The sequence below is a fragment of the Primulina eburnea genome, chromosome 8, assembly GCF_022965805.1.
Source record: "Primulina eburnea isolate SZY01 chromosome 8, ASM2296580v1, whole genome shotgun sequence".
Taxonomy (NCBI): Eukaryota; Viridiplantae; Streptophyta; class Magnoliopsida; order Lamiales; family Gesneriaceae; genus Primulina; species Primulina eburnea.
This window is the reverse complement of record NC_133108.1, coordinates 30,454,480-30,465,583: the sequence shown is the minus strand read 5'-3', so window position 1 is coordinate 30,465,583 and position 11,104 is coordinate 30,454,480.

The following is an 11,104-nucleotide window of genomic DNA, read 5'->3' as shown; positions in this document are numbered from 1 at the left end:
AACCGGAGGAAAACCAGGAATCTCATCTGGGAAAACATCAGGAAATTCACAAACCACTGGAAGATCGTCTAGACCAACACTATCTGTGGATGAATCAATCGCATAGATGAGGTAGCCTTCCCCGCCCGCCTCTAAAGCACGACAGGCTTTCAGAGCAGATACCACTGGCATCGGAGGTCGCGCTCCCTCACCATAGAAAAACCAACTAGAGCTCTCAGTCGTACGAAACTGAACAAGCTTCTGGTAACAATCCACAGTAGCTCGGTAAGTAGTCAATAGGTCTATACCTAGAATACAATCAAAATCTTCCATCTCCAGGATCATAAGATTCGCAATCAATTCGTTACCCTCAAAATCTAAGGGACAACCCATCACTAGACGCTTCGCTAACACCGAATGACCCATCGGAGTAGAAACGGAAAGAATGACGTCTAGAGAAACATACGGTAACTTATGACGCTTAACAAATCGTGCAGAAATGAATGAATGAGATGCTCCGGTATCAATAAGAACAAAAGCAGGAATACCGCATAAACAAAAAGTACCTGCTATGACTCTCTCTGTCTCATCTGCAGCCTGATCCTGGTTCAGCGCAAAGACCTGACCTTGGGCACGAGGTCGAAGATTTGAACTACCCACTGCCTGACCCTGCCTCCTCTGCTGAACAGTCGTCTGAGATCCGGAACCAGATGCTGCTCCACCTCGCAACTGAGGACAATTCTTCTTGAGATGACCCATCTCTCCGCACTGAAAACAAGCTCCCGCGGCTGATCGGCATTGCTCCGATGGATGGTTCTTCCCACAATGCACACAAGAAACCTTCTTCTTACCAAAGCGGAAAACACCGCTAGACCGTGATCCAGATCCAGAAGAAGAAAAACCAGATTTCTTGAAAGACTGAGATCGAGGGCTCAAAGTACTCGGAGGTCTAGAAGAAAGAATAGCCCTACCACGCTGGAGACTGATCTCTGCCTGGCGACACCGGTTCACTAACCCATCATAAGAAGTAGGATTATCACAGACAGTGACTCGATCAAAAATCTCCTGGTTAAGACCCTGGAGGAAATGGTCATACTTGGCATCAGAACTGACACTAATATGAGGGGCAAAGGGTAACAACTCGAAGAACTTCTGCTGATATTCATCAACAGACATACTCCCCTGCTTAAGATTCAGGAGCTCAATCGTCTTTGCCTGGCGAAGGGCTGGAGGAAAATACAGCTGCATGAAAGCTGCACGGAAATCGGCCCAAGTCACCCTACCCTGAGACTGGACTATCGGCGCAGAAGTCGATCGCCACCACTTGCGCGCACGGCCCTCGAGAAGAAAACTAAGGGTCTCCATCCTCTGCTCCTCGGTGCACTGGAATGCACGGAAACAACTCTCCATGCGCTCTAACCAATCCTCAGCATCATCGGGAGTCTCACCGCCGACTAAAGGCTTAGGCCCCATCTGAATGAAACGGTGCAAATCAAAACGCCTAGGACCATCCCGACGATGACGATGTTCACGATGACGCCTACGATCGTCCTGGTCACCCCAACGACCTACACTTCCCTGACTACTCTCATCACCAAAGTGGTCAGCCATCGCTACAAGATAGAATGGGGAAAATGGTAAAATGGTCAACGAAAATCCCAAAACAGAATCTATATCCCAAAATCGTAAGCATGCTCTGATACCATAAATGTAGTGACCCGTTCCAGAATCACCTACTAATCAAGAACTAAGCATGTAATTAACTTAATTAATAATAATCAGAGATAACAGCGGAAATATGGCCGACGACAATAGTTATACAACCCAATCGTAATCAGAACAACTCAAAATATATTCGGTACAACCATATCGAATAGTAGTACTGAAAACTAAACCAACCAGCTACTCACTGTCCTCCTCCTGCTCTTCCTGAGCCATCCAACCTGAGGCCTGCCCCATGGGAATGGGGTGTCCAAGATAAACAAAACCGAGGACGTGAGCGATAAGAACGCCCAGTACAAAAGCATGAGTATACAAGCCTATATGAAATGCACATGCTATGATATGATACCAGGGTAGTCAAGAAACAGGAGTAACAAAGGATCTCAAAATGCTCAGTCTAGAGGCGCCAAGTGGATAGTGCCGCGCGGTACTCCTCTGGGTCACTGCATCCACTACAAGAACAGACGTGGACCTAAAATGTCCCGGATCACCGAAGCCCTCCGGACCCGTCGGCCACTGTGTACTCTCGGTGTCCATGCGTCCACAACACAAGACAGGGCTGAGCGGCCCCACAAGATATAGCTTATCTCGAAAGAGATACAGCTCAACAGTAAAGGCTATCTCGAAGGAGATACGGCTCAACATGAAATGCAACATGCATCATAAAACGTGACATAATAGCATGCATCATATGACATATATCAATGCACCACATAATCATGCAACACATATAAGGATGTATACTCGACCAGGATATCTCGGATAGTACTTTCGTACCTCTATCACAGCAAGCCTAGCCTTACGCAACACCGCTAATCAGGTCTAGAACAAGCCTACGCATCAAAAGCATACCCAATGAACAATACTACCATGCTCGACTAGCAAAACCAGTACTACCAAAGGTTTAGGGTTTACCTTCGTCCGTCGACAGCCCTTTTATGTCGATTGCCTCGTAACTCAGGCGTCGCTACGCTACCAATCCTGGCAGCTCTTGGCTATCGCTCGACCGACAACTAACCCTAGAAACCTTCCAAACCTCTCAAATATGAGACACAACTCAAGAATTTGCAATGCAAAATGAGGAAATCCGAGCACTATTTATAGGCTATGTTCGGATCCACCGAACCCACTTCGGATCATCCGAACTCCTACGTGTCCATCGGCTCTTGACACCTCATGATCGGATCCACCGAACCTACACTTCGGATCATCCGAACTTGCATGTAAACTGACGTGTCGATCAACTCTTGACACCTCATGATCGGATCCACCGAACCCACTTCGGATCGTCCGAACTCTTCGGTGCTACCGAACCATCTTCGGTCCGTCCGATCATGACCACGGTCAAAATTACACATTAAACCTTCTTAATCACCATTAATCCGTTAATTACCCAATTTGGAATTCGGGCTACTACAATTGATCATGCTGAACATCTGAGCATTGTGTTGAATATTTTGATGGCTGAGAAATTGTATGTCAAATTATCAAAATGTGAATTTTTGATGAAACAAGTTGTATTTCTGACTCTTATCATATCTGGAGATGGTATTTGTTGATCCTAGTAAAGTTGAGGCCGTGATCAATTTGCCTAGACCGAAATCAGTGTCAGAGATACACAGTTTTATGGGTGTAGCAAGATATTATCGTCGATTCATTAAAGATTTTTTTCCAGTATTGCTAAGCCGATTACTCAACTGACTCAGAAGAATGCACCATTTGTTTGGTCAGAGGAGTGTGAATCCAGTTTCTTAGAGTTGAAGAAGAGATTAACCAGTGCTCCGGTGTTGACTATTCCGTCAGGTACTGGTGATTTTATTGTTTATTGTGATGCTTCTCACATAGGATTAGGTTGTGTTTTGATGTAGCGAGGACATGTTATTATTGCTTATGCCTCAAGAAAAATTGAAACCAGATGAAACTCGCTATCCGATTCATGATCTTGAATTGGCTGCAATCGTATTTGCACTGAAGATTTGGCGACACTACCTTTATGGTGAGAATTTTGAAATCTATTCAGATCACAAGAGTTTGAAATATCTGTTTTCACAGTCAGAACTGAATATGAGGCAATGAAGATGTCTTGATTTGTTGAAAGATTTTGATTGTGAAATCAAATACTACCCGGGAAAGTCAAATTCAACAGCTGATGCACTGAGTCGAAAGGTATGTTCTTTATCCTTATCGACGACTGGTGTTTCAAATTTGATTGAAGATTGCTGTTTGTCTGGATTATTATTTGAAACAGATTGTAAGCCTCTGAGACTTTATGTTGTTTAAGTTGAACCAGAGCTGATTTTGAGAATTAAAGAAGCTCAGAAAGTGGATCAGAATTGTAACGCCCCGAAAATTTAAGAGTCCACGCGAACCACATGCATGCAATTATTAAATTCTTTGTGTATTTTAATTAAATGTTTTAATTGCTTGAATTAATTATGTTATGCATATTGGCATGTTTAAAATATATTTTCTACTTTGTTGCATTAAAATATATTTTTAAAGGTTATGCAAGTTGCAATCGAGGAACGGAGACCGACGGCTGAAAAATAGAAAATGTTTTTATTAAATAATTGTTTTTAATTATTTAAAATATGGTTGTTGCTTTTTAGTATTTTTGAAAATAAGGAGTTTTGAGGTGATTTTATACGCCAGGACGTAAATTTTATCGGTGTTGGTTTTTCAACTAAAATACGAACTTTTTGGCAACCCGGCTAATAAATTCACATATTTGCTAAAAGAAAAACTTTGTTAATATTTTAATTATGTCCTAATTAGACTAATGAGCCTAATTAGATGGCTTAATAGGCCTAATAAGCCTTGAAGGTGATTAACTAGTATTTAAAGTATTAAAATACATTAAACCCTACACTTTGCAAATCAATCTCTCGGTCACACACTTTGTAAATTCAGAAATTCTCTCCTCACAAGACGCCACACACACGGCACTACACATCCACTTTTTGGGAAGAAAATTCGAAGGGTTCTAAGGAAAACAAGCCAAGGTTGCGTCCCGTTCTTCGTCGTCAACGATTATTCGAGCGTTTAAAACGCAAAGGCACGCCATACTTCTTCCTTTTCTCATCTTTCACACCATAGTAAATATTTAAAATTGTTTTGCATGAAAAAGAAGGAGCACTTGGATATATTTTCGTTTTTCAAGCATAGGAGATTTTTAAAGCATGTGTTTTGATCCAAAATCATGAAATTCATGTACCTAAGGGACTGCCATGATTAGGAATTAAAAAGGGATGTTTTTACATGTTTTAGAGAGTTCTAAACCACCCCAATAAGCTGCACACGTGATTAGAACAAAGCTGGAACCCATTTGTTTATTATTGTAGCATTTGTGTTTGGTTGAAGGAAAATTGATGCATGGGGGTGAGTGGCTCGACCAGGCTTGGTGGCTGTGTCCTAGGGGTCATGGTTAGGTCCTAGGGAGAGTCCTAGGAGGGATAGGGGTCGAGCCATGGGTTGGGGAAGAGTCCACGTGAAGTGGGACTCTCGCCCAAGACGCGGAGAATTCTGAGAAGGGGGCCGAAAGTTGCAGGGGCTTTGGCTTGGTTGAGGGCTGGGCTAGGTCGACTCTTTAGGGTCCTATGAGGGTGAATAAGGGTCTGGTCAGGGGCTGGGACAGCTTGGTCGGCTGCTGGTTCAAGAAAACTGTGAGGAAAGCCATGTGCGCAGGTTTGTTGTGCAGAAGTTCGGGGGTTTTGCTGCTCGGGTTTAAGGGCCTGGGTTGGTCTGGGCAGGGGATGGGCGTGGTCCAGGGAAGGTTAGGGTCATGAGAGGCCAAGTGGTTCACGGCTGGAAGTGTCCTAGGTTGGCTAGGAATCCTAGAAGCACATGGGTCTCACGCTCACACACATGCAGAGTTTGGGTGAGTTTTCAGTAGGTGTTTGAGCGGGTTAGGGTCATGTTTCTGGGCTGGGCTTGTTCAGTAGGGTCCCTAGATGTGTTGGCTAGGTTTTGGCTCAAGGTGGCTCGGGTGTGGCTCGAGTTAATTAGGAGATGGCTCGGTGCGTTCGGTAGAGTGTCAAAACGAAAATTAAAAGGCTAAAAATGAAATTATGGGTCCACGGGGGTGGTTCATGACTTGGAAGGGTAGAATAAATCATAAAAAGGTTATGTTAAAAATTTGGAATCAAAATAACGAGTATTGGATTTATTCGGAATTTAATCGCCGCACGAAACGTCAATTAGCGAGTTAATTGAAAAGCCTAGTTTTATGCCTTATAAAATTAGGAAAATTAGGGTTAAGCTTAAATAATTATTAGAAGTCTAAGTTTTTAATTTGGGAATTATATATGAAAGTTTGGTTTAATTCGAGATTAAAACACATTAAAACGTTATGTTTAAAGATAAAATTAAAAGTCCTCGATTTAAGCTAAATAAAAATATGAGAAAATTCTTGTAGGCTTAAATAATTATTTGGGACATGTTAGAGTCATGAAATCAAGAAAAAAAACTTGAAAACGTAAAATGTCGAGTCCAGGAGTAAAACGATCTTTTTACACCTAAAAATTAGTAAACGTCATGGCAGTGCCCTAAATGCTATTTTTATGATATTATGATTATTTTTAAATGTTTATGAAATGTTCATGATTAAATTATGATTTTTTTAAATGTCTAAATGATTTCATGATTTAAGAAGACATTTAAAATACATGTTGCATGCTTGATTTCAAAAATGAAAAATGTAATGATATTCATGATTTTTCTAAAGTGATGTGAATGAAAAATGTTGAAGGATGTGAAGTGATTGTGACTAATTCGTTAATGGTGGCGACGTCGTGAGGGTTATGGTCCCAATGGGAGCCCGACGATCGTGTTTCCATCATTGCGAATATGTGGTAACAGATAAAGTGGTAACGGTTTTGTGGTAACGGAAGAATGGGAATATCGTGAGGGGAAAAAGCCACAGAGGGAGCCTATTTATGGGAAAAGGCCCCAGAGGGAGCCCCGACGATCGTATTTCTATTCGAATCATGATAGGCCAGGGCCCAGTTGACCGGTGAGAGTGTTGCTGGTGTCCCCCGCCGCCCAGTACTGTGGTTATATGTAGATGGATCCATCGACCCTCATGATCATGATCAGGAAAGTCACAATTAACGATCTGAATTCAACAAACGAAAAGGAAAAGGAAAATGTTTATGATCATGTTTAAGGTTTTATGTCATGTCATGTTGAGGAAAAAGAAAAAGGTTAAGGTTTATGAAATGCATCATGAAAATATTTATGAAAATGTTCATGTTTAAAGTTTATGCATCTTCATGAAAATGATATTTTAAGTACAAGTATTTTTCACTGTTGCATGTGGTTTTATATGTATTATTTGTTATAAAGATTATGGTATGTTGAGTCTTTAGACTCACTAGGTGTGATGGATGCAGGTTATCATGATAATGCTAATGAAGGTCTTGATGGTTGATCCGACTGGACTGAAGGTGCACATGACCTGAGGACCGACGCTAGTTTCCGCATATATGTTGTGATTTATGTTAAAAGATTTTATGACTTTTATCATGATTGTGAGTGGTTTTTGAGAGGTTATAGTATGGGCTATACTTTTCAAATGTTATTTTTAGATTTAGAAAAATGTTAGTTGGTTGTTTATTTTAAAATGATGTCAAAAATATATTATGAAATTTTATGGTTCGGCCGAATGTTATGTGAGGTTTAAAAAAAAAAATTCTAGTACTTTTAAAGCAATAAAAAGGGCAGACGTTTCAAGAATATTCAGAACTCGATTTTGATGGTCAGAGCAGGGCATCAATCAGAATATCAGGTTCGTGATGATGTGTTATATGTGAATAATCGTCTTGTTGTGCCAGATGTTTCAGGTTTTAAACGACAGATATTTTCAGAAGCACGCAGTAGTCGATTTAGCATTCATCCTGGTGGCAGAAAAATGTATAATGATCTGAAAAAACAGTTTTGGTGGAAACAGATGAAAGCAGCTATTGCAGATTTTGTATCCAAATGTCTGAATTTCCAAAAGGTGAAAGCTGAAAGAAAGAAACTAGGAGGTGTGTTGCATAGCTTATCTATTTCTGATTGGAAATGAGATCACATTTCCATGGTTTTTGTGATGAAAATACCGCGATCCTCCCGAGGTTGTGATTCGATTTGGGTCGTGATTGACAAATTGACCAAATAAGCATGTTTTATTCCGTACAAAATGACGTACAGACATGACCAGATGACAGAGATTTATGTCAGAGAAGTGGTTAGATTGCATGGAGTGCCGAAGTCTATTGTATCAGATCGTGATCCTCGATTTACTTCGCACTTTTGGCACAGTTTGCAACAAGCTCTAGGTACGAAGTTACATCTGAGTACTGCATATCATCCTCAGACTGACGGACAGTCAATTCGGACTATCCAAACAATAGAGGATATGCTTAGAGCAGTAGTACTAGCTTTTGACACTAGTTGGAAAGATTCTTTGCCACTTTGTGAATTTTCCTACAACAACATTTATCAGACGAGTTTAGAGATGGCTCCGTTTGAAGCATTTTATGGCAAGAAGTGTAGATCCCCTCTTTAGTGGGATGATATCTCTGAGGTACCAGAATTTGGGCCTGATATGATTCGAGATATGACACAGAAAGTGAAACTGATTCAACAGAGAATGAAGACAACACAGGATAGACATGCCAAATACGCCAATATTAGACGACGACCGTTGGTATTTGAGGCAGGAAACAGAGTGTTTTTGAAGATTTCTCCTTTCAGAGGCATTGTCAGATTTGGCAAGAAAGAGAAGTTGTCTCCACGCTATATCGGTTCTTATGAGATTCTTGAGAAGATAGGTGATCGTGCCTACCGACTTGCTATTCCGCCTTTTCTATCTGGAATCCATGATGTCTTTCATGTATCTTTATTGGGAAGATATCTTTCTGATGCTTCTCATATTATTCAGCCAGACGAGGCCGAACTTGATGAAAGTCTGAGTTATTTTGAAAACTAGATTCAGATTCTTGATCGTAAAGAAAGCAACTTAGAACGAAGACTATTCCGCTTGTGAAAGTTCAGTGGAGTCGTCATGGCATTAAAGAAGCTACTTGGGAGACTGAATCAGACATAAGACAGAAATTTACAGAGTTATTTCATTGATGTGAGTTTCTTATTTAGCTTCTGTTATACATTTCTTATTGTATATGATTTGATTTCCAGTGATTTCAAGGATGAAATCATGTCTCAAAGGGGGAGAATTGTAAAGCCCGAGATTTTATTACTGTAATTCGAGATTATTGATTTATGAATTGATGTGATTATGAAAGAAACAGACAGAGAAAGACAAGAGAAAGACATGTATTATGTGCGAGGACAGAACACCTCGCGGATATGCGCGAGAAGAGGCGCGCATATGCGCGAGCATGTGATATGGCCAAGTACCGAGACAGTAGGTCTCGCGCATATACGTGGGGACAGGGCACGCATATACACGAGAAGTTGGAATGTTCATGCGTTGAGAGAGTATATGCGCGAGATGGGGCGCGCATATGCGCGAGCAGGTAAATCCAGAATTGCCGAGATAGAGAGTCTCGCGCATATGCGCAGGTGAAGGACGCGCATATGCGCGAGACGTGTTGTATGAGGGATAAGACACTTGGCCTTGCCATGCATTTAATATGTCAATCGATTCATTTCCTTGAGAACTTCAGGCAAGAAACGAGAGAAATTCCAGGGAAAAGCTTAAAGTTTCTTTGAAGTTTAGAATTCTAATTTTTCAAGATCCGGCCGTCAGAATTTTTATCCGATAATATTTTATACTTCTCCTGTCAAGAGCTTTAAAAGAACGTAAGTTTTTTATGTTTAGTTATGATTTGAAGATTTGATATTTGAGAAATCAGATATTGATTGCTATGATATGTTCCTGAGATTGTTATAATCGTATAATAAAAACAGGATCGAAGAATGGATGCCGTATGCAATTGCTATTATTTTTTCAGAATTGATTTGATGGAGATTATACAGAATTGGTATTGGAATTGTGTTTGTTGATTGATTATGAGTTTTTGATTTGTATATACTGATATTGTATTGTCGGTATATAGAGATTGTGCTGTTATGCCATTAAAACGTATTAGATTGAGATTTCTGGTATTGAGTTGTATATTGATGTTATGCTTCTCAACTATATTATTCCAGACTTGGGATTGAAGGCTTCAAAGACAGAACAGAGTCAGATTGATATTTGATTCAACCGAGAACTACGAAAAGAAAGGTATAAGTCAATGTCAAACCAGGACAGATAACTCGAGCTAGATTCGATTCGAGTTCCCAAAACCACATACTGGCATGTTATTGTTTTAATACCTTTGTATTCTTTGAAGTATGTGCCTATTCTATTGATTTATAGAAAAGTAGAGAATAGAAAATAGATATCGAAAAAGAGTTTTGGGCAGATGTGCCTAATCTTTGGCGGAGGTGCCAAGTCACTGGACTTTTGGTTTTTATCAATGTGTGTAGGAGTAGATCGACTCCTATTGCGAAGATTCGATATATTGACCAAATTTTGAAAATCGGGATCCCTAGATTAGAGAAGAGTCGAGTCAGATATTGAGAGTCAAAGAATTGGATTTACAGTTTGATAACGATTCATGTCTTTCAGATTTGATACATGTTATTGATAAATGTTAAATACTTTTGTATATGTTTATATGAAATGCATGTATACGTTGTTTATGTTAGAGTAGGTACACGTCGAGTCAAGTGTTGGCCGAGTGTTCACAATGAAACTCTATGTATAAACAGTCTTTATTTTAATAATATTTCAAATTATTATTTTGGCACTTCTTTATCTGTATACCCATGCATGTTGCATAGATAAAGTCCTTGAATATACAAATAGTAGAAAGAATATGAGATGCTCATATGATGAGTATCATGAAACTCATATTTGGAATACTCTATATTCTAAACAGTTCCTAGTTGATTCAGCCGCCGCTAAGAAGGATATAGGCAGCTCGAGTTTGAGACTAGTATATGCGATGTGAGTAACATGTTTCATTGGTAGGGGACATTGTGATGTCCGAACATGCAGATAAGTGCTCCTTGTAGAGTGCACTGAACAACCCTTCATAAAGGACTTTCCAAGTGGTTCACACTTATCGAGTGGAAACGTCCTAGTTTATGGTTATACACCATTAGTCCTTATGACCCGGGACAACATAGAGACTCTATGTGCTAGCATTACACTTTGACTTGTGGCAAGGTTGGGTGTTTTCTCCAAACATATAGGAGTCGATGCATTGTGGTCGGGGATTCACTGCTTATCTTCGGGTATGGATATCCTATGTGATCTCGTGTGAATGTAGTTTGAAATCTCTGATCAGAGTATGGTGGTAATTAAGAAAAGGGTTTCTTAGATTACACCATCGATGTAACTACGACATGA